Genomic DNA, 24,062 nt, shown 5'->3' with positions numbered 1-24,062 from the left:
GTTCGCCGGGATCCTCAGGTGTGCCGGGTCTGCCTTTGTACCACCTGCTGCTGCCCACGCCTCAGGTGGCACTCCCGGTGGTCCTCTCTCACCCTGCTCATGGCCCAGCGGCTCTCTACTGACCCGGGGCCATCTCAGCCCTCCCCGGTGTCTCCCCTGTGGTCTGACGGTGATCCCCACTCAGCCCTCAGCCCAGGTGTTTGGCCCCCTGTCTATCTGCCTACAGGGTCATTTCACCCCACCCCGATCCCTCCTCTGGGAGACCTCCCCAGCAAACTTCAGGGATGGCCAAGTGCCCCCTACAGGTGTGAACAGAAATTTCTAACTGTCCTCACACAAAGGGGGGCGGTCAAGGGTGTCTTGGGAGGGCTGGTCTGGAGTTTATCCCTTCCTGACTGTGAGCTTCCTTCCCAAGTCCTTAATGGGGGGGGGGTGTAGCATAAAAACCCCTCTGCTTTTTGCTTTGTCCTCTCTCTCTATTAACACGCATCTCCCATACCCCTGGGACCCCAGCCTCAATCACGGCACGTATCAGACTCCTGTTTTCTCCCTCTCGGGCCATTCTGTGGGGCTGGCTGCGGCAGAAGGGTGCTGTGCTCGTGTCAAGGGTCTCAGTGCTTTCAAGCTTGTACTGGCTAGAAAGAGTCGATTGTTAAAATTTTAGGGATTCTGGAAGCTGGTTGTTAAACATGGGCATGATTAAAAATTAAATTATATAAACCCACAATTAGGTAAATTTGATTAAACGCAGAGGGAATGAAAACTTAAAGCATATCGCTGGGTTAACTTTCTGAAATGCCATTTAAAAACATATTTTTTCCAGCAATGATGGATTTAGTTTATTATATGCCTTATTCTCCTTTTCCAGCCTCATATTTTTATTTAAAAGATAACTTATTTTCTCGTCTCTTTAAAAATAGACAACTACCCCTTTATAAACTTTTCCTTTGTTCAATGAAATTAATTTATTTCAGGGCACAGATTTTCCTCTTGGCTGTTACAGGAACGATCTTTGATGTTTTAAATGTTTATCCTAAGTCCCTATTTCTTGTTACTCTCTGCTCACCTCATTCTTAAAGCTGATATATCTTGTCGTTAAAGTTTAGGGGTATTGAAAGCCTGTTTGTACCATGAAAATGATCAAACATCTCCAATTTATGTCCACAAAGGTCCCATATACCCATCACCTGCATTCAAATATTATCAAGAAATTGCCACATCATGTATCCGTCTTCCTTCCTTCCTTCTTCCTGAAATATTTTTAAGCGAATTCCAGATATCATATCACTTCTCTCTTACCCTCTTCAGTGTGCATTTCTTTAAAAATATGGGCATTTTCTTACATAATCATAAAACTATTAACACCTAAAATAATAAATAATTTCTTGATAGCATCCAATACCATTTCATATTCCAATGTCCCGATTGCCTCAAAATGAAAAGTTCTGCTTTTAAAATCAATCCTCCTTGGCCTATTTGAATAGAATGGGGTCTGTGCTAGGCTGAGCCAGGACCAGAGGAGAAACTAGATGGAGGGCCCCCTCTCCCCCTCCCGCCCCCTGAAATTCCAGCTAACTCAGCTGTCCCATCCTTCTTCCTGCTGAGTAAATTGCAGGTCTGGAAGAATACCACTAAGTACTCACGGACAGTCTGGAGGATGAATATCTGATTTCGCAGCCCCATTTATTACCAGACCCATTAAGCCTCGGCTCTCACAGCTGCCCCTCAGCCCCCGTGGAAACCCTGGCGTGCGCAAGCCCAGCCACTTAGGCTGGAGATGAGAAAGGACGGCTTGTTTTTTCAAGTGTATATTATGTCCACTTCAAACATTTCTGAAGCTCGGAGAACACTTTCATTTTGTAAAAGGTTAAGAATAAAGAACTTAGGCAGAGTGGCCTATTTCGAAGGAGAGGATAATTCAGAAGATCAAAGGGCACACCATGGAAATTGTAGTCACGGATTTGGTATTTTTCCCCAGGACATCACAGAAGCCTGGGTACAGAGGAAGGTGAATACGCCTCTGAAAATATCCCAGTTAAGGACACCGTGCGCTGAGAAAAGCATTCTCTCTTGGAAGGCGTCCGGGTCCTTTGAAGACGCGACTGCTACCAAAACAGCCTTGTTATGGGAAAGAGTCCAGGGGTTTGGGGCGGTGCCTCAGGATTTTTAGATGCACTGGACAGACTCCAGGTAAGAACTAACTGCTGAAACCAACTCCACTGCAGACCGACCTCCAGATGGAGAGCTGAGAATTCAAGGTCCGTTCTAGGCTCTGCCCAGGTCCCCATTGGGTCTGGAACACGCCATTCTGCTTCTCCCTGCGAGTGCATTCTTTGTGACTCTGCTTCCCATTTGCACTTCTGTTTGTCATGGAGCAGGTATGACATCATCATACTTGCAGAAAATAGAAACTCTTTGACCACGGTTATACATTTTTCTACAGGAAAAAAGTATGTCTTGTCATCTGGGTTATTAAGATGCTTCTCTCTCTTTTCCTGCATCTCTGCCTGATTTAGGCAGACCCAGTGGGAAAGAGGAAGAACAAGGTTTTCTTGGGCGCGTCATAGAATTTCTCCAGCGCCCCTTTTCTGAACAACAGATAACAGCACCTCCCTTTCAGATTGTTCTGGTACTTGATGCCTATAATTCCTGGCTTCTCCACTGATTCATTCTTTCTCATTTCACCAGTAGTGCTGGTAGCTCTTCGTGCTACAAACGATCTCCCGAAGGATGTAACTGCCTCCCAGGTGCCCTGCGGCTCTTCATCTCCGTGTACCTACAGCAATGGGAAGCGGGACCAGCAGGATTCACCGCTGGCTCTGCTGTCCTGGAAGAGACTCTCTCCATACCCCCCTCCCACTTTACCCGCCTTGAAACACCAGGGCCTTTTCCAACATCCGCTTCCTCTGACTCAGACGTTTCAGAGAACCTCCGCCTCAGATCTGCTCACAGCCTCGTCCTGTTCACGCGGTAAGAACTGTCCCTTCCTGGACCTCTCTCCTCCCGGAGGTTCAGGCAGGGCTGGGCCCACAAGCCAAGCTGGAGGCAGTGAGCAGACATCCCTCGAAGGCTGGAGCAAGGGTGGATCGTGGTGGTGGCTCACAGCTATTCCTCTCCCTCCCTGTCTGGCTCCCCTTGGATGCAGGGTGCCCCCCCACCCCGAGCTGAGTGGGCTTGAGCAAGTGTCCTGCTGTGACTAAGGACACGTGGGCAGAGGCCTGGTTGGCAACGTTTGTCTTCCTGTACCCCTGCAGCGCCCCTGTAGGTCATTATCCAAAATTCTCCTGTTGCAGAGCTGTTCACCTTCGTTCAGGTGACAGATCCCACTTGCACAATCACTGGACCCAAGGTCACCACCAGCCCTCCGTTTCCTCTGCCCCCTCGGCATGGGTAGACCCCACAACTTCGTTCCGAGAGCCATCCACTGCTCAGATGGAGGACTTGTGCCCAGAGCAGCAGCCGGAGGCCACCTCCCAGATCCCTTTCCCTCCCATCAGCCCTCTGGAGCTACGAGTGACCCACAGGCCTTGGGTGCGATGGTTGTTCCAAAGCCCCAGGACATTTCAGCACCCACTGCTTTCCCTTGAAATTTCCTTAGAGTAAGTTTGCAAATCTCCCCACCGAGGAGAGAGGGCTGCACCTCTTTCTTCTACTTGCTATTGTGAAGCCCTTTAACTATTTTCCACATAGACTCTAAGCTAGGGAATTTTAATTGGGTCTGCGCTTGGAGGTAAGTGGTCAGGAGAGGGATGGATCGCTTGGGGCATGAGAAGGCAGGTGTGAGGGGGGTTGGCGGTTGGCCATCTTGAGTGAACAGAGGGAGCAGGGGATAGGAGACAGGAGGTGAGCAGGTCAAAGGACACACGTGGCCTCTTCCCCAATTTTGTTGGAAATGCCATTGGCAACCAAAGCAATGAAAGAGGAATTGAAAACCGCCCAAGTCTGTTCTAGAACATCACTGCTTTTGTGTGTAAAACTTTGGTAATAATTGCCTGGAAGGAGCTTGTATCTAAATTGGTACCCAGTCCCCAGCCATGAGGTAGGACTCAACAGATGACGTCCACCTCAGCCCCGCCCACCACGGCCAGCAAGTTCCCCGAGGGACAGCAGAGATGTCCAGCACTGCGAAGTGGTTTCATCCTGATGAGCTGACCAAGCACGGGCTTAGGGACTTTGGGAAGTAAAACCCTGTCATTGGGCTGACAATTCAAAGACACAGACGCATCTTTGCTCCCTAAAGGGTTGGATTCAGTTTAAAGAGAAGCACCAACTGAAGAAGTGGGATTTATGTTCTATTAATAACGTTGTCCACTTGGGTAACACATAATGAAGAGAGAAAACCACTTGATCAGGGTCGAACAAGGGGGTCCAGACTCCTTATTATCAATGACCAACTAGTATATTTTTAACTTTTATATTGGAGTATAGTTGATTAACGATGTTGTGTTAGTTTCAGGTGTACAGCAAAGTAATTCAGTTATACATATACATGTATCTATTCTTTTACAAATTCTTTTCCTATTTAGGTTGTTACAGAATATTGAGCAGAGTTCCCTGTGCTACATAACAGGTCCCTCTTGATTATTTATTTTGTATATAATAGTGTGTGTACGTCAATCCCAAACTCCCAATTTATCCCTCCCCCACCACTTTCCCTTTTGGTAACCATAAGTTTGTTTTCTGAGTCCGTGAGTCTGTTTCTGTTTTGTAAATAAGTTCATTTGTATCATTTTTTTTAGATTCTGCACATAAGAGATATCATATGATATTTGTCTTTCTCTGTTTGACTTGCTTCACTTAATATGATAATCTCCAAGTCAATCCACGTTGCTGCAAATGGCATTATTTCACTCTTTTTAATGGCTGAGTAGTATTCCATTGTATATATGTACCACATCTTCTTTATCCATTCATCTGTTGCTGAACACTTAGGTCATTTCCATGTCTTGGCTATTGTAAACAGTGCTGCAATGAACATTGGGGTGTATGTATCCTTTCAAACCATGGTTTTCTCTGGATATATGCCCAGGAGTAGGATTGCTGGATCATATGGTAGCTCTATTTTTAGTTTTTTAAGGAACCTCCGTACTGTTCTCCATAGTGGCTGTACCAGTTTACATTCCCACCAACAGTGCAGGAGGGTTCCCTTTTCTCCACACCCTCTCCAGCATTTATTGTTTGTAGATTTTTTGGTGATGGCCATTCTGACTGGTGTGAGGTGATACCTCATTGTAGCTTTGATTAGCATTTCTCTAATGATTGGTGGTGTTGGGCATATTTTCACGTGTCTCTTATTTACCAGTTATACTGACAGAGCTCTCATGGGGGTGTAACCACAGCCTGAAGGGGCAGAGGAGTTTGAATACGTTTCAAAACAATCTGTAGGTAATAACAACAACAACATTATTTTAACCTTTTGATAGAAAGATTAACTGTCATAAGGATGAGGAAATTGGGGGAATACAAAAGGAAAATGTTACAAAAGGAAAGGGAACAGAAATGTAAAAGTCGGGCTCATCAGCCAACATGTGGCAGAGGCCCTGGATTATTATTCTCTTCTCTCCTAAAATGTTTTCATGTTTGCATTACAATGACAGCAGGGTGAGAGCCGGCACCAAAGTGACCTTGAGGTCACCTTTATGTTCCTTAGGAGGAAGGCACAAGTCCCCAGAGTAGGTGGAGGGCTCTGTCTGCCGGCCCCCAGGGCTGAATCCTAGCCCTGTGGTCCGGCAAATCGGGAAGTTTGACTTCCTGGTTTTGAGCAAACATCAGGAAGATGCCTTGCAGGGGTGTCCTGAAGATGACCCCACAGGGAGCTGAGGCAGAGAGAGGCTCCTAAATGCTTGTCCCCTGGTCTCCCCTGTTTTCTGTGTAGAAAAGAAAAGCTACAGGGGAAGGGATAGTCCAAGACCCAGACTCACAGTCTCAGTGACTTTCGGGAAAAATCCCCTAAGGATTTCCCAAAACATATTTAGAACAGGAATTTAGAACATACATATTCCAAATACATCTATTGTTGACTATTTGTTAAACAATACAAATGTATACTAAGCATAAAAAAACAGCTGTATCTTTGATTCTAACTCACGGATAACATTTTTCAATATCCAAGAAATCCTCCTTTTTGATTTTTGTATTTCAACATCGTCCATGGAATTGCTTCCTATTCTGATAGACAAGGTCAATGGACATTGATTTTAACATAGCGCTTTGTTGCTGTTCTTCTGACTGCTCTCTCTGTGGAATTAAAAATTATCTCTGGTCTTGTCCTTACATGAGACCATGAAGGAAATGTAAACCATAAACATGCCGCTCAGAGCACTGCCAAGCTGTTCCCCGTGGAAAAGGCCCTCCTACCTCAGCCCCGGCAGAAATTTTTGTTGCTGCTAATTACGTGACTAATTTGTAGATTTTGTTAAGGAGTGACTTTTTTTTCACACAGAAGAACTGATCACTACAATGACCTTCCAATTTTCCCTTTGACACCAGCCCCCCCCCACCCCTAACCCCTGCTTTTCTTGTGTTTATTAAAATAGTCAACATTTCTTGAAGTTGATTTGGGAGCCAGAGCCTGAAAAGCCTTACAACTTGCCCAACAGATGGGGGAAAGGTGTGCACCTTCCAGGGAGAAGTCCTACATTACAAAGTTATTATATCATGTATCTTGCTTAATTCAGGTGTAACTATAGCAACTACCTAGAATCGGAGATCAGTGAGGAGTGATTCCCATGAAAATGAACTTTGCCTTAGGCCATTTTAATTAAAGCATAAATATTTTGAGGAAGGAACAAGTTAGATGTTTTTAAAAGAGGGGGCAGAGGGCTTCCCTGGTGGCGCAGTGGTTGAGAGTCCGCTTGCCGATGCAGGGGACACGGGTTCGTGCCCCGGTCCGGGAAGATCTCACATGCCGCGGAGCGGCAGAAAGGAGGGCAATCACATACGTGCTTAGCGTATATGGATCTTCTTTACTTCTATTTTCCTTCCTGGCCCATAAAACTAGTGAAACTATTCATGTAAAAGGAAAATACATTTAGAAGAAGATACAGTGAGTGACACTCATTTTTTAAAAATGCATTATTTAGAGACGTAATACGTTTGTTCTTATCTTTATGTGTAAACTCAACTACTGCACAAATGATACCTGTCTGGAAAATGAAATACACTTCCCATAAGTGCTGAGGACTGAGGGTGGTATAGATTCTCCCAGATAGAAGCCTGATTGGGTAATGGCCACGGACAGCATTCTGGGTGGTACCGCTGGATCCCAATCTTTCATCACTACTTACTAGCTGCATAAGCGTGGGCAAGTTTCCAAACTCTCTGAGCCTAGGTTTCCTCATCTATAAAAGGGTGATAATAGTACCAGCTTCATAGGGTTGTTGGTGGAATTAATTAGGATAATGAATGGAAAGTGTTTGGCATGGGGTAGTCCGTAAGCACCAGCTATGATAATTATCACTCCAAGTTTCATTGATAAGGCAGAGTGATGGGAGGCTAAGGAATAAATAGAAGTTTGGAGACAGGAAACTGTCTTCCAAAAACTAGCTAGGAAATCTCTTCCCCTCTCTGGGCTTCAGTCTCCTCACCTACAATCTCAGGAGACTGGGCTACCCAATGTTTAATATCCACCCAGTTCTCGAATCTTGTGCGTCTAATCCACCCTTTCCACCTTTAATGCCATTGTCTCATCCATGACTCTCTGAAGGACCCAGGAAAGGGGTGTCAGTGCATCTCCTTGTCCTAGGGGAGAATACTGGCATGCACGGGGGGACCCCAATAATCTCCCACCTTTCTCACCCTCCTTTGAGTCCAGAGGTCTGTGTAAAGAGAGCTGATCAAAGGGAACCCATAAATCACCCAGATGAAGCCATGCCCCAGAGCTCAGATTGATTTCTGCATTCAGACTTTATCATCTGATCCTCCCTCAGAGGTTCACACTCTGGGGACCCAAGCGTCCTCCCAGCACTTGGCTGTGTTAATCAGCCTGGAAGTGGCGGCCCGGACACAGGTGTGAGGTGAGGATTCCCACCCTTCCCCTTGAGCTGTGTACGATGAGTTTGTGAACATAATTGCTAAGATTTATACAAGGCAATTAGATGCATTTCAGATTTTTAAAAAATCACAACCCTATGTGAAAATGCACCTGGCCCACCTGCCCTAGCACAAGTGAGCGTTTCAGGGACCTGGGGCGTTGCATTTCTTAAGAATCACATGAGTAAATATATTGAGTGTTAAATTTATGATTCTATTCAGTGGATAATTCTATTAAAAGAAGAGGAGAAAAATCTATCTCATGAAACTTCCTATTTATTTAAATTTATTTTATTGAAGTATAGTTGATTTATAGTGCTGTGTTTATTTTTGATGTACAGCAAAGTGATTCAGTTATACATATATATAATAGTTTGTATCTGCTAATCCCAAACTCCTAATCCATCCTTCCCCCACACCCACTTTTTCTTGGCAACCACAAGTCTGTTCTCTATGTCTGTGAGTCTGTTTCTATTTCATAGATAAGTTCATTTGTGTCATATTTTAGATTCCACATATAAGTGATATCATATGGTATTTTTCTTTTTCTTTATGACTTACTTCACCTAGTAAGATAATCTCTAGGTCCAACCATGTTGCTGCAAATGGCATTATTTCATTCTTTTTCATGACTGAGTAGTATTCCGTTGTATAGATGCACCACACCTTTATCCATTCATCTGCTGATGGACACTTAAGTTGCTTCCATGTCTTGGCTGTTGTGAATAGTGTTGCTATGAACGTAGTGGCGCATGTACCTTTTCAAATTATAGTTTTGTCCAGATACCTGCCCAGGAGTGGGATTGCTGGATCATATGGTCACACTCTTTTTAGTTTTTTAAGGAACATCCGTATATGGCCACTCTGACCAGTGTGAGCTGATACCTCATTCTAGTTTTGATTTGCGTATGAAACTTCTAATTTAAAGTCAACAATCCCATCCTTGTTACTGAGGATGTAGACAACACCAGGGAGATTAAGGCAAATTATTGCTGTCGTGTTTACCCCAGAGTGATGGGTTGGGGTCCCTTTGCCCATGTCAGTTCCAGGTTTTGCCTGTCACCACAGGCGAGCCTACAAAGGATGGGGAGAACTGAGGGCTTGGAGGGGACGTGGCTGTCTGGATACCACAGGGAAGACTTAGTAAGAAATATTTCTCCAGAAGGATGTGTAGAACTTGCAGGATGAAGAAATGAGGGAACAGCCTTTGAGGCACAGAGACCAAAGCTGTGAGTTTGGACTTTATCTTTTAGCTGCAAGGGGTCTGGTAGACTGAACTGACAAGCCTGCAGGTTGGGTTCTTCCAGAAGCAGACGCTGAGGCAGAGTGAGCAGAACAAGGGAAGTATTGGGGAGAGACATCTGTGAAAGGAAAAGAGAGGGCAGGGGAGCTGTCGGGCTGGGGGACAGAACCGACAAAGCCCCTGCCTACCCTCAGGGCTGCCCACGAAATGAGGCTTTGCTGGTGGCATGGCCATGCCCTCGCTGTGCGCAATCACTGTCTGGGACCTCCCTGAGAAGAATGACTTTGACTCGACAGCCGAGGTGAGCACCGAAGGAGCCGCAGGTGGAGGCCACTGGCAGAACAAACTCTTCTAGAAGGCAGGGCTGAGCGGTGCAGCTCCGTGCCGGCCATGAGAAGAGTCAAGTGTGTTAACAGGAAGAATTAACATTTATTGGGTGCAGGATATACTCTCTGCTAAGCGCATCACCCTTGTTTTTTCATCTGACCTTCAGAGTAGTCCTGTAATGGAGATGCTCTAATAATTATTCCCAATTTCCAGATGACGAATGGGGGCTCAGGAAGGTAACATAAACTCAGAATCGTGAGGCCTGCTAAGTGACAGAGGCCAGGTGGCAACTCCCCCCCCACCCCTTTTCACTGTCTAAGCTGGTGGTCTTAGCAGTTTTGCCAGACAACAACGGGGTGAGTGGCCGAGGCAGGAAGCCTGGTCAGAGGGCTGGTCCACAGCACAGCCCAGAGCTGTGGAAGGAGGTAAAGAAAGATGGAGGGACAGCTTTGAAAAAGTCTTCCAAGAGAGATCTTCCATGACTTTGTCTGTAAGGTGAAGGCAGTGGGTAAGAAAGATGTCACTAGACGAGGTTGAGATGTCCGGCCTGTTCAGGTTTGATATCTTTCTTTGATCAATTTTGGCAACTTATAATATATTGGAAAAACATTAACCACATCTAGATTCCTAAATTTATTAGTTTAAATTATGTTCACGGTATTATCTTATTTAGGTAACTTGCTGAAAGTGTAGTACAGTTACAAGTTTTGAAGATCAGAAAGTATAAAAGTGTACATGATAAAACTCTCCATCCTTCCTCTGTTCCCCATCTGATCAGTTCCTACCATGTGGGATACCCAAGTATATATCCAATGTTATCAATGTCTGATACATTCTTTTAGAGATTTATAATGTAGATAGAAGCAAAGACAAAAATTATGCTTCCTTTTTTACACAAATTAAAGCATTCTCTATACACAGTTCTGATTTTTCCATGTTAGTACATAAAACCTGTCTCCTTATTTTTCATGGCAGCATAATATTCCATAGAACGGATGTAGCACATTTGCTTTATCCTGTTGATGAACATTTACTTATATGTCAGTATTAAGAACACTTCTTCTATGGAAAAAATTGTTCTTTATCTTAAAAGTTTTAGTTGTTTTAGCTCTGTAATTATATTCTCTTTTTAATTCCAAATACTATAGGTCTTAATTTCTTTCTTTTTTTTCCTTTGACTGTACTTCCTGAAAGCTTCTCTGTTTTTTTAAATCTTTTCAAGGAACAGCATCTTGACTTTATTATTTCTACAATTTTACTTCTAATTTATCATGTTTTTTATCATGATCAGTACCTGCATTTTTGCTTATTTTTATTGTTAGGTAAGTTCTTGAGTTGAATACTTAGTTAAATCTTTAAAGATCTTTCTTCTCCAATAGTAAAGGTTTGTAAAGTTACGAATTTGAATTGACAACATACTACAGGTTTGGTTGTATTTTATCATTAATATTAATTTCTAAATCATTTGTAAATTACCATGACAATAATTGATTTGCTCTTTTTTTAAAACATCTTTATTGGAGTATAATTGCTTTACAATGGTGTGTTAGTTGCTGCTGTATAACAAAGTGAATCAGCTATACGTATACATATATCCCTGTATCTCCTCCCTCTTGCGTCTCCCTCCCACCCTCCCTATCCCACCCCTCTAGGTGGTCACAAAGCACCAAGCTATGCGGCTGATCTCCCTGTGCTATGTGGCTGCTTCCCACTAGCTATCTATTTTACATTTGGTCGTGTATATATGTCCATGCCACTCTGTCACTTCATCCCAGCTTACCCTGTCCCCTCTCTGTGTCCTCAAGTCCATTCTCTACATCTGTGTCTTTATTCCTGTCCTGCCCCTAGGTTCTTCAGAACCACTTTTTAAAAAATATTCCATATATATGTGTTAACATATGGTATTTGTTTTTCTCTTTCTGACTTACTTCACTCTGTATGACAGACTCTAGGTCCATCCACCTCACTACAAGATTTGCACTTTGACTCAAAACTATTTGAAAGAATGCTTTCAAAATGTCCCAGTACTTAAAATTTATTTTTTCTTATTCATCTGTGGACTGTTTCTGGATTTAAAACATTTTGGTTAAATAGTGTGACCTCTGTAATTTCTACTTTGGAGTATGTAATCAAGTTTTTCTTTAGCCTACGTATAACCAAATTTTGTAGATATTCCATGTTTTTTTTAAAAGCCTTGTCTCTCTTTGTAGGGTACACAGTTCAATGTGTGTCTATTAAACATGTTAATTGCAATGTGCAAATCCTTGTCTTTCCTTATTTCTTGTTTCCTTCTGGCATGTTCTGAGTTGGTCATTAATGTCTTCCATAATTATTGTTTTGATCATTTCTCCTGGCAATTCCAATGCTTTGCCCTTTTACATATTCCAGCACTATGCTGTTTGTGCATCAAACTCGTCCATGACTTTACACATTCTGAAGCATTTTTATGGAATATGTAGATAAGGACAAGAGAGCTGTGTTACTTTTCTTTATTTACAGAGCATTTTGTGGAGTGAAGTTGCCTCTAGTGGCATCTCTTTAACCACTAAGTTTGACCAAACCACACATAGTGCACAGAAATTCGTTGGCTCAGTAATTTCACTGTTGTTCTCAGAAATTCAGCCAATATCTTTTCTCTGAATGTAGTCCAGCCATTTCATGGAGCTCGTGAGCTCTTCCAAGGTATTAGTTTACAATTTCTTAAATGATGGGGTCACTATAGCAAAATGAGCAAGGTCTAATTTGTACCCAGACACGAATTTCTACTCTTGGCAAGACTTGCTCTATTTCATCCCCCAAAATTTACTGTAAAGATTAAAAATGCAACCACAGTTGGGTATTTTCAAAGTGACTTCAAGTTAAGCTATAATTCACATTTTGCCTTGCTGAATAAAGTTTAACCTATCTCAATAGGGAAGAAATTTCAACACAGTTCCTGGTCCTGTGTTCCTAGGCAACCATATTTGGAGTTTGATATTTCACAGGATTCGGTGAGAGATAATCACAGGGGTTATTTTCCCCTCCTGACATCATCTTTTAAAAATATGCTTATCTATAATTTTAGGCACTTATGCTAGCATTCCTTAACCTTAAATTCCTAGAAGTGAAATTCTCATATCAAAGGATGAGCAACTTAAAATTTTGGTATGTAATTTGAAATTGCTCTTCGAAAATCTTACCCCAATCCACACAATCACACTGGGTGTAGAGCTTCCTGTTTCCCATGCTCTCACTGAACTAGGTGTTATCACTTTCTTACGTGTCCAATACGGCAGAAAAAAATACTTCATTGCTTTAATTTGCATTTCTTTCATTGCTAGTAAGTTTGAACATTTTCCTAAATTTAATGGCCATTTGTATTTCTCATGTTAATTGCTTGTTCATATTCATTGCCCATTCTTCTATTGGGTTATTTGTATTTTTCTTATTTGTCTTTAAGAGCTATGCGTAGGGGTATAAATCTTTTGTCGTATTGATGAGGTCCTTAAAGCTTTCTGTATTCCAGCCATTTACATATCTGACCCAGCTGAGTTTTTCTTACCGATCATTTCTCAGTATCAAAATACACTGCAGGGCTTCCCTGGTGGCGCAGTGCTTAAGAATCCACCTGCCAATGCAGGGGACACGGGTTTGAGCCCTGGTCCAGGAAGATCCCACATGTCACAGAGCAACTAAACTCATGTGCCACAATTAATGAGCCTGTGCCCTAGAGCCCGTGAGCCGCAACTACTGAGCCTGTGTGCCACAACTACTGAAGCCTGCGCGCCTAGAGCCCGTGCTCTGCAACAAGAGAAGCCACCGCAATGAGAAGCCTGCGCACCGCAACGAAGAGTAGCCCCTGCTCACCACAACTAGAGAAAGCCCACGTGCAGCACCACAGCTAAAAATAAATTAATTAATTAAAAAAAATTTTTAAATACACTGTAAAGTGGGTAGGTATTGTTATTCCCATTTTAGAGATAAGAACAGAATTCAGAGAGGTTAAGTGGACAGAAATTGACAAAAAAACAGGATCAGGTTCTGAAGTTCAATGCATTTTGTCCTCAATCCCTGGAAGTCTTGCACAACTTTGTTACTGGAGCTGCGGTCACTGCCGCTTCTACTGATGCTTTTTTGGCTTCAGACAGTGCAGTCAATTTCCATTTGACCCAGAAACATCTACTGCCCCTAAAAGCCTGAATAACCCCTAAAATCTTTACCTAGGACCAACTTGGCTTAAAGTCCTGCCTCCTTAAATTCATGGAGTTTCCGTTTGCAAGAATATCTACGTTCCACCTTAAGGGAAAAATACATTATTCTGTTTGGGTTTGTTTTGTGTTCAAGAAGCCAGAGAACAATTTTGTGGGTTGAGGCAAAGCCATGCTGCGAGGCTGCCTCCCATTTGATGTTTGCCACGAACCCTGGACAGCTCTGATCCCCATCACAGGACCTTCGCTGCAGATTTCCTTCCAGAGTCTGAGGTTGACTAGATGGACACACCGTGTTATTAACAACCTTTAGTTGATGCTAGCCCGCTGAACTGCTTCGATGAAGAAACCGGCAAAAGCTAAAACTCACAAGGTATTTTGTTTCACTGTTGCAGCACCAAACCAGCATTCTTTTTTTTAGAAGCACCACATCTCTTTGGTGAGTGGACATGGGTAGACAAGAGGCAAGCTGGCCAGCCCAGTGCTAAAAGCCAGTGCCAATAAGCTAGTCAAATGACAGGGTGGCAGAACCGGTCTAACACAGCAGCGTGTCCAGACCATGCAGTCTTTGTTCAAGCGTCTGATCCAGGCCACCCCTGTCTGGTCTCCAGCTGTAGGTGGTTTTGGCTGTTCACCCCCCAGAGCAATTTCTAGACCAGTGACGTTCTCGCCTACGTTGCCTGCAGGGTTTTGTTTGTTTGGTCTCCTCTGGGCTTTAGGGACTCTAGAAAGTGGCCACAGTAAAGGTCAACCTTGGGCAATTTGAAGTTTATATAGTGAATGCCTTGAGTACAGGAGGAATTCTTCCTAAGATGGTGGGTGTCCCAGAAAGTTTTGTTGAGTTCTGGGGACTCTGTATACAGATTTACTTGAATTAACCACTTAAATGCACAAATCGGAGAGGAACCGAGAGGACGGGCAGGGACGGAGAGGTGATGCCTGCGAATGCTAGGGTCAGACCACCGGATGGAAACATTGACGCTGTACTCACCTTGGGCAAGACGCCTCGGCTTTCTTGGTGTCTTCCTCATGGGTCATGGTACCTACGCTGCAGGGTTATCTGAGGATTAAATTGGATAACACACTTGCCTAGCAAACATGGGAGCATTAGCTAAAGTCATCAAAGTCATTGCAGTGCCACACCTGCTGCTGCCTTTCCTGACGCTCTGAGGGCCCAGTTCCCTTCAGCACCCATTTTAGGGGTTCTCAGACCCACCTCTGCGTTTTGCTTAAAATTCAATCATAACACTATGTTTTTGAATTTAAATTACACGCACAAATTTGAAATAGTATGGTATGAACATACGCACCTCGTGAAATGATGACCACACGAAGTTTAGTGGACATCCATCATCTTGTATAAATACAATATTAAAGAAATGGGAAAAAAAGTATTTTCCTTGTGATGAGAACTCTCTTGACAACTTTCATATATAACATACGATACAGTGTTGTTAAATTATTCAATGGAGACTTTTTTTTTAACATCTTTATTGGAGTATAATTGCTTCACAATGGTGTGCTAGTTTCTGCTTTATAACAAAGTGAATCAGTTATACGTATACATATGTTCCCATCTCTCCTCCCTCTTGCGTCTCCCTCCCTCCCACCCCTCCAGGCGGTCACAAAGCACCGAGCTGATAAATGGAGACTTTTTAAATAGCACTTTGGTGATAAGGAGTATTGAAGGCTGTAACAAATAGATCGGATGAAGTCAATTCCATCAACGCAAATAACTCATCACAGCAAAGAACTTCAAAACCAATCATTCTCTTTTCCCTATAGCACAAAAATACAGATACCTAACCCTTAAGAAATGCTAATTATGAAAGAAAAAGTAGGTGCTCAGATGGTACTGCCGTTGCCTTATGCAACTTAGTAAACCAAACTCCCTCCCCCCCGATTTGTGATATGAGTGAAGCAAAGTTTCAATTACACATAACTAAACATACAGCGCTGAGTGTTCTAGAACGATGATTTCAAATAACCTAGGCAGAGACCTGAAGCTGAGCCTGGCTGGAGCCGCAGGTCTGGGGTGGAGGTTGGGGAGTGAGTGTGTGTGAGGCCATCATGGAGGCAATATCTACCCGGGATGTGGAGAACCAGCAGGCCTGCAGGGCTCTCCCTGTTTGCTTCCTTGACTTTTTGTTTGTTTTTCACTTGTACCGAACGCACAACCAGAACACAAGCATGTCAATTCTGTTTGAATGATTATCTAAGTCGTTATTATTGTTATTGAATTTTCTGGGACGCCACACTTTATTTCAAAACAACAATGACACCAGACCGTGGAAATACAGTCACTGCGCCCTTACGTGGCTCTTCTTTCAGTCCTCACTCTGGGTCAGGGTCGCAGGTGACAGAGAAGCAAGACCTGACCTCCAGGAGGGCCAGCTTTGCCCAGACACTGAGCACAGCACACTCAGACTTTGTGTGCCACAGCAGACCCCTTGCTGTCTGCACTGGACAGCAACTTTTCCCAAGATGTCAGCATCACAGGACGCTAATAATGAGAAGCCTTCTGTGTTCCGAGGCATTACTAGGCACCCAGAAACATGAGGTAGCTACCAACTTAGTCCAGCATCTCCCCTGCCCCATCAGGGTTAATAGGAGGCAAAGATGGAAGGAAGGGAGAGATGTACAATAAAGGAAAAAAGGGAGGAGACTGAAGGCTGGAATGGGGAGAGGGGAGGCAGGGAGGACAGGACGGGGGCAAAGAGAGAAGGCGACGTTCCCCCCAGGAGGATCTCAACCTGAGCCTGGAGCCTGCAGAGCAAAGATCTTTCCCTCACTCCTTCCTGCCTTCCTTCCTTCCTTCCTTCTAAGTGCTTTTCTTTCTTCCTAGTTTTTCTTTCTTCAGAGCCTCAAGGGAGAGTTGGTAATTCTTCATCCTTAAGGAACTATGACAAGGTTTAGATCTCTTGGAATGTGCAATGTCTCAGAAGCACTAGGAATTTATTATCTATTTCCAAACAGAGCGATAATTAGATCACTCCAGATAACTAATATCATGTTTTCAGAAGCCCTAAGTAGATGATAAGCTAATATTTGTACAGTTGACCTTAAAAATGTGACAGCTGAGAAGCTTCTGGAGCGATGCCCAGAAAGGCACCAATTATGAAAGGGTTTAGCAAGCCGTGTGGAGAGGGACTTTCGGAATTCTTTTAAAAATATGTTTTCCGTTTTGTAAATCACTATGCTAGAGTAACTGTGGAATTATTCTTTGACAGTATAATTACATTTTAATTGTAGAGCAATTAAGCGTTCACTAGTCATGAAGGGGAAATCCAGTAGCCAGTCAGCTACCACTGCTATGAAATCTAGACTGTGGTTCGTACGGTAGAAGACTTCGGTTCCCTGGTGACCATTGGCATCTTTCAGTTGGGTTCAAGCATTTACAAAGACAGTGAGGACTCTCTCAAAGGCAGCTGGACACTCAAATACCCCCAAAGAAACAGCCAGTGTCTGTCAAAACCCAGCTAGAGGCTATTTTGCAAAATGTTCTGAAGACATATTTAGGAAAATATTCCCTGTTGTGCAATCAGCTCCCATGAGACAATGAAGTCTCCATAGAAAAAAGGAAGCCTTTTGGGGGGGCCCAGGTGGGTACAGGCGCCTCACCCAAGATTCTCGCTGGAGGTCCATTCAGAACGGTCCTCTTTCCTTTCCACTCTAAAAGTGAAGCGATTCAGGCTAGAAACCACAGCTAGCACGAATGAGCAATGAAATGGTCCTTAATCCAAAAGATCCGAGCGGTATTTTCTCCCCCATCTTGACACTTATTCAGTGGAGACTTTTTAAATGGTACTTTGGTGGGACACAGAGAGGACCACCCCTGCAAGGAATTAGCTACGTCCGGACAGGCTCACTGCAACCAGACTTATCTTAAATCTCCCTTCCATCTACATTTTTTGCCTGATGGTTAAAGTGCTTATCATGAGAACGGAGCTCTCAGCCTCCGAAAGGTTACGGGACTTGCAGATTTTAGGCAGCAGAGCAAGAGTTGCTCCTGGACCTTGGGCCTCCCTGGTGTGGACATCTGTGCCATTTCCTCGATGGCAGCAGACAATTAGCAAGATGTTTCAGACACTGTGTGTAGTGGTTGGTGCAGGAGGGGACAATTGAGGGGAAGGTGCTTTCTCGCGCACAGAGCATGCGATTATAAACTGGTGTGTTTTTTTTTAATGAAAAGTGATTAGGTTAAGATGCTACAAGAGCCTTGAGAATATTCACCATCTTTGTCTAATTCCGCTTCCAGGAATCTGTCAAGGGAACTCAATCAGAGATGAAGTGGAAGCTTTTTTTTTGTTTCCACATAGAATATATTAACACAACTCTGTGAAGTATTGGTATCAAGCATATAAATTTAATCCATGTACAGACAGATTGAATGACACAATGAACACATTTGGTCTAATGTATATTTACAAAATCCCTCATCCAACAATTACAGATCATTTTTCAAACACTCACGAATTCATACAAAAATTGACCACATATCAGGCTACAGAGTCAATCACAACAAATATCAGTGAATCAGTTGCTATAGAGATACGGTCAAAGCTTTGAACTCAAGGTCATTTCAGCTTTATTTATAAAAGCAGAAACCGGCAACAATGGAAATGAAGGGGGAAATGATTGAAAAATGGTAATGCATCCCCTTAAGCAGGCATCAGCAAAGTGCACGTTTTCAATGGCACGAGAAACTGCTCATGAGGTAATGGTAAGTGAAAAAAAGACAACTATATCCAGCATATCAATTTCATATATAAACCTGAAACAAACAGTGGTAAGAATGATTCTACCGAGCCAGAGGGGTCACTGGTGATTCACAGTATTTGCCGAAATCTCTACAATGAAATTTTGTGAAAGAACCAACAGAACATCCCCTCCAACATTTTCAAGTGCTCTCCTAAATAACACTTATGTATAACAAATGAAATGATTTAATAGTAATTGATTTGGAAAATAAAACACTACATATTGAAATAAAATTATAACAATCAAAGCATGCCTTAAAAATGTTATTGAATATTAACTTTCGATGAAGGATTGATTAATGGGCTCTGATTTCACCGAAGGAATCACAAGAGACATTTGAAAGATTTGGTAATAAAAAATGTTTAAAATATATAAATGAGTCCACACTGAGATAAAACATTCCAGCGAATGTCCAGATTCCATAAAGAGCTCACAGAAGTTGATTAGAAAAAAGTTAAAGCTCCAACAGATAAGTGGACAAAGGATTTCAACGCACAGAGCATACTTCATTGTTCACTTGTATATAATAGATGGAAAGGTAAACAAGGATACTTAATTAAATACCCATAAACTCCTCCTATGTGCTGGGCATCATTCTAAGTGTTGACATAGTAACTCCTTCCACCCTCCCAACATCCCTGTAAGGTAGATAACGTTGTTGTACTCATTTTACAGATGAGGAAAAGAACCCCAGGAAGGAGGAATGACTCACCCACGGTCACCCAGCCAGGAAGTGGCAAAGCCGGGATTCAAGCCCAGGGTGTATTGTCTCAGTCATTTGGGGACAGCATCCCCAAAGGATGAAGAAGCAGAAGGTATGTACATGAAGATGTGGGCACAGCATGGTTTATAGTGGTTAAAACACAGCCACAACCAACAACGTGGGAAAGCTGAAATCAGTAACTGACATCAACTGAAGAACTTTGACGTTGTCATTAAATCTGTAATGAAGCCAACTTGGAGCAACTTGAAAAATATGATGTTAAGTGAAAAGAACATAAATTGCATGTGCGCTATGTTTGCAATGATGAAAGCATGCATGCATATAGACTACGATGAGAAGGGTGTGTGGAAAGTGAAAACAGTTGATGTGGCTATAAAACTGTATGTGCATAATATCAAAGAGAGGAGTGGTTGGAGAGGAAACGGAACACAGTGTTCGAGAACTCTCTGCGTTTCCTCCAGTAGAGTACCCTCTCCCACTGAAGGGCTTCCCAGGGCACACCAGCTCCCTGCCCACCCACCCCATCAAAGCTGCCTGTTCTTCATCCTTCAGTCTCATCACCTCCTTTGGGAGGACTTCCCTGTGCCCCGCCCTTCCCCGGCATCCTCTGTTTCCACAGCAGCCTGCTTCTCCTCATTCTGCAAGTCTGGCTCCTTTTCTTGCCTGCAGCTCCCAGAAGACCCTTGAGGGTACGGCTACATCTTCTCCACCACGTAGCCCTAACTCCCAGACTGGGATGTATTTGTTGAAGCACTCACACATCTAGGTACTGCGGATGAAGTTCTCAAAGCTTCATAACATTTGTCGGAAAATGCACATTTCCCCCTCCCCCGAGAATACTGTAAATTTTAACCCAGAATTTCATATTAAAAGTGAGGCATCCCAGAGTATCGTAAATGAGACGATTGCTAGGTAGTCTTTCTTATGGAAAGGGAATGTAAGACAGTATATACCTATTAAACTGAGATGTCAAATAATTTTAATCTTAATTCCAAGAGCGCCATTGTAATAACAATACTTTTAGAACTTGCACATTTTTCTAACTAGCATACTTCAACTTACAACACTTTGATGTGAATTGGTGTGGTTCTTAAAATGGACCCGAAAAGTAAGGTTTTTATTTATCCTGTTTGACCTACGTGGGGTGCAGGTGACGTTGAAGGTGGTACAGCTTGCCCGAGGGCATCCAGCTGAGAAAGCCCACCTCTTTAGGAGATACTGAATGACACCTGGGAGAAACATTCAAAAGCGGATAAGTGGGGCTTCCCTGGTGGCGCAGCGGTTGAGAGTCCGCCTGCCGATGCAGGGGACATAGGTTCGTGCCCCAGTCCGGGAAGATCCCACATGCCGCGGAGCGGCTGGGCCCGTGAGCCATGGCCGCTGAGCCTGCGCGTCCGGAGCCTGTGCTCCGCGGCGGGAGGGGCCACAACAGTGAAAGGCCCCAGTACCACAAAAAAAAAAAAAAAAAAAAAGCGGATAAGTGCAATCCTGAGATCGCTCCAGCTCTTTGGTGACAGTAACAAAGGGGCTCACAATTCGTCCTTTTCAAAGCAGTGTCACGTGTCAGTTTGGTTTCCGTACCCGCCCTCCCTCTGAAGTTTCCAGTACTGGGTAACCCTCTCACCTCAGGACAGCACCTTGAGAGGGGTATGTGCGTTAAAATGTCAATTTTATAGATTCAGGAACTGAAGAGGAGGGAAGTGAAGTAATATTCCTAAGACCGCACAGCTAGAAAACGGGAAAGCCAGGGCTTGAATTCAGCAGTTCTGGGTCTGAACTCACAACCAGCCCACTAGACCCTAACTCAGCAGTTCCCGAAGGGTGGTCTCTGGACCAGCGTGATCAGTATCATTTGAAAATTTGTTAAAGGTGCCGACTCTTTGCCCCACCTCTCCCTTCTACATCTTCACCTCTGGGAGCGCAGCCCAGGCTTCTGTGTTTCTGCAAACCCTCTGGTGATTTTGATGTCCTCATCCGCGTGTGTGTATCCATACCCAGGCATATACGTGTATACACGCACATATACAAACATGTACGCACATGTGTACTCCTGCACACATCTACACATACCTGTGGGCGTGCATGTACACACACATATATATCTACACGACTGTTAACTGGTGGGATGAGAGCTCAAATCCTAATTCTACTCTTTCAAAGAACTCTACCAGCCGTTCTCTACCCCACCTGAACATTGAATCACTTGGAGATTTTGAAAGCCACCCGTCCACAGCAATAACAAAAAGCACAAAGAAACGAACAGCAAACGTTGTCTAGACCCCGTCCCAGGACAAGTAAGTTAAACTTTCTGAGGGTGGTGCCAGGCGCTGCCTTTGTTTAAAGCTCTCCAGATGCCAAACAGCTGTTTCCCCGGGCTGTCTGATAATCCCTGGCTATCTGTTTCTATCTGAGAGCCAGGCCCTAAAAACTGGACTGGAAGATGCGGGGCAGAGAGGGTGTCAGCTGTGGTTCACTATAGGGGTCACTGTCAGGGAGCTCACCTGGGCCACATCTTTGGGGAACCTTACCATTTGTTCTCTAAGAGGTTGGACGCGGGCTTCCCTGGTGGCGCAGTGGTTGAGAGTCCGCCTGCCGGTGCAGGGGACACAGGTTCGTGCCCCGGTCCGGGAAGATCCCACATGCCGCATAGCGGCTGGGCCCGTGAGCCACGGCCGCTGAGCCTGCGCGTCCGGAGCTCCACAACGGGAGAGGCCACAATAGTGAGAGGCCTGCGTACCACAAAAAAAAAAAAAAAAAAAAGAGGTTGGACGCTAAGATGAACAGGAAGTGTTCACCGCTGGTGGGCAGTGTCCCTAGAGTAGGTTCTCCCGGTCTCCTTCCACAGGGAGGTGTCAGGATTCAAGTGGGGAAGAAGCCTGGGGTCTGAGCATCCTTATGAAAACCTTGCCCTGAGCCTTTGGGGACCACGGTGTGAGTCAGATTTCTCCCTTGCTTCCTTGGTACAGTTCTCTCTTCTTTCATGCTAACTGTGTAGGCTGATAGCCCCTTTTTTTAAACCCCTTTGTTATTGTTTCAGGGGTATTTCAGGAAGAAGGGCTACTCAATGCATGTGTTAAGCCTGCTGCTTCCAACCAGAGAGCTGTACAAAACTTCCTAACAGGGCCCTCCTTCATCCCAGCTTTGTGTCCAGACACACCCCCTTTACTCTCTAGGAAAACAGCCCCTTCTCATCCTCACATGCTTACTCTGTCCTTCCTTCCACAGGGCCTTTGCACATGCTCCTCCCTCTGCCAGGACCACTCTTCCCTTTGCAGTCTGCCTACCTAACTCCTTCTCACCTGTCATGGTCCAGTCCAAGCACCGGTCCCTGAGTGGGGCCTTCCCTGCAGGACACTGTAGTGTGGTTTGATTACTTTATTAATGTCTGTCTTCCCAGCTCAACTGCAAGTTCATGAGGCCAGAAAGCTTGTCTGACTGTGTGCACCATTGCATCTATCTTCTCTACTCAGTAGATACTTTTTGAATGAACAAATGAATGAATGGGAAGGTGGGGCTTGAAGGCATTTTCATTTCGGCAGTTGTGCTGGGTGGTACGAACTGGCTTCCCAGGCTGGCGAAGTTGCCGCGTCTCAAGACTCTTTCAACAATATGAGAACTGTTCAGAGCTTCCCTGGTCTACAGTCAAAAAACCAAAGGTGAACTAAACTGGGCTTTTACTGATAAGATCTCTAAGCACAAAGTACACAGGTATTGCAAGCTTATTTAATATTCAGTTTCTAATACTAGCATCCTAGATTAAGGAGAGAGTTAGCCACCTGCATTCAGTCCTTTCTTGCACTTCTCACCAAACATCTGTCCATCTGATATGTTAGGATCTCAGTAAAGAGGACGCAAAATCCACGTCGAGTTGAGTTTTGTGGCAAAGCTTAGGAGCGTTCAATAAAAGCCATAAAGCAAATGAAGCTGCAGATGGTGGATGGAAAAAATGCTGCCACTTGCAGCGATGAGTCTTGGGTGGTTGAACGCGATTCTCTGAGCTCCATTCCCTTGACCAAGCAGCCTGTCAAGGAAATGTGGATGCAAGTGATGGCCTCATTCTTTGATACGGTTGTTAAGTGTCCCTCCATCGAATAGAACGTTAGACAAGCAGAGTCCGGGACAAGTTCTCTACTATGAGCCTTGGTCCAGATTGCCACGCCTGCCTAATCCACCACCCCCTGCCCTGCCCACATAAGCATTCTAAATCTGGCCCTTGCTCTGACAAAGGCTTCTTAGTTTTCTACGTAGCAACTAAAAGCAGACTGGTCGAGAATCCAGAATGCTGACGCTGTACACCAGCACTGCTCCCGGCTAGCTTGGACATGGGAAAAGTCCGTTTTCCCTGTTTTTGTGTCTCTTTACTCAGTGATCAAGTGGGACTAGAGGGGCTTTAATTCCTTCTCATTCTAATATTTTGTGCTTCTTTTATGAGCTCTGGCCCTCAGTGTCTTTTACTTGCACGGGACACCACCGTGTCTTGCTTTATTAGGACTGGCAAGGCAGGGAGGTACCCAGGAGTGGAGAGAGAGGTTTGAGATCCAGGCAGGCTCCTAGATGAGAGTGACAGATTGGTGGGAATTAGAGAGCCCTGTAGATTTTAGGGATGGAAAATTGGTCTAAAGCATACTCAGAGGAAAATCAATAAGCTATCAGGATTGCGTATTCAATCTCTATTGCTGTGTAACAAATTACCTCAAAACTTAGTGGTTTAAATACTCCATCTCATGGTTTCTGTAGATCAGAAGTCCGAACACAGCTTTCCTGCAGCCTCTGCTCAGGGTTTCCAACA

Source organism: Lagenorhynchus albirostris, chromosome 6 (assembly GCF_949774975.1).
Source record: "Lagenorhynchus albirostris chromosome 6, mLagAlb1.1, whole genome shotgun sequence".
Lineage (NCBI taxonomy): Eukaryota > Metazoa > Chordata > Mammalia > Artiodactyla > Delphinidae > Lagenorhynchus > Lagenorhynchus albirostris.
The sequence above is the reverse complement of the archived record's forward strand: the minus strand, read 5'-3'. Positions refer to the sequence as shown.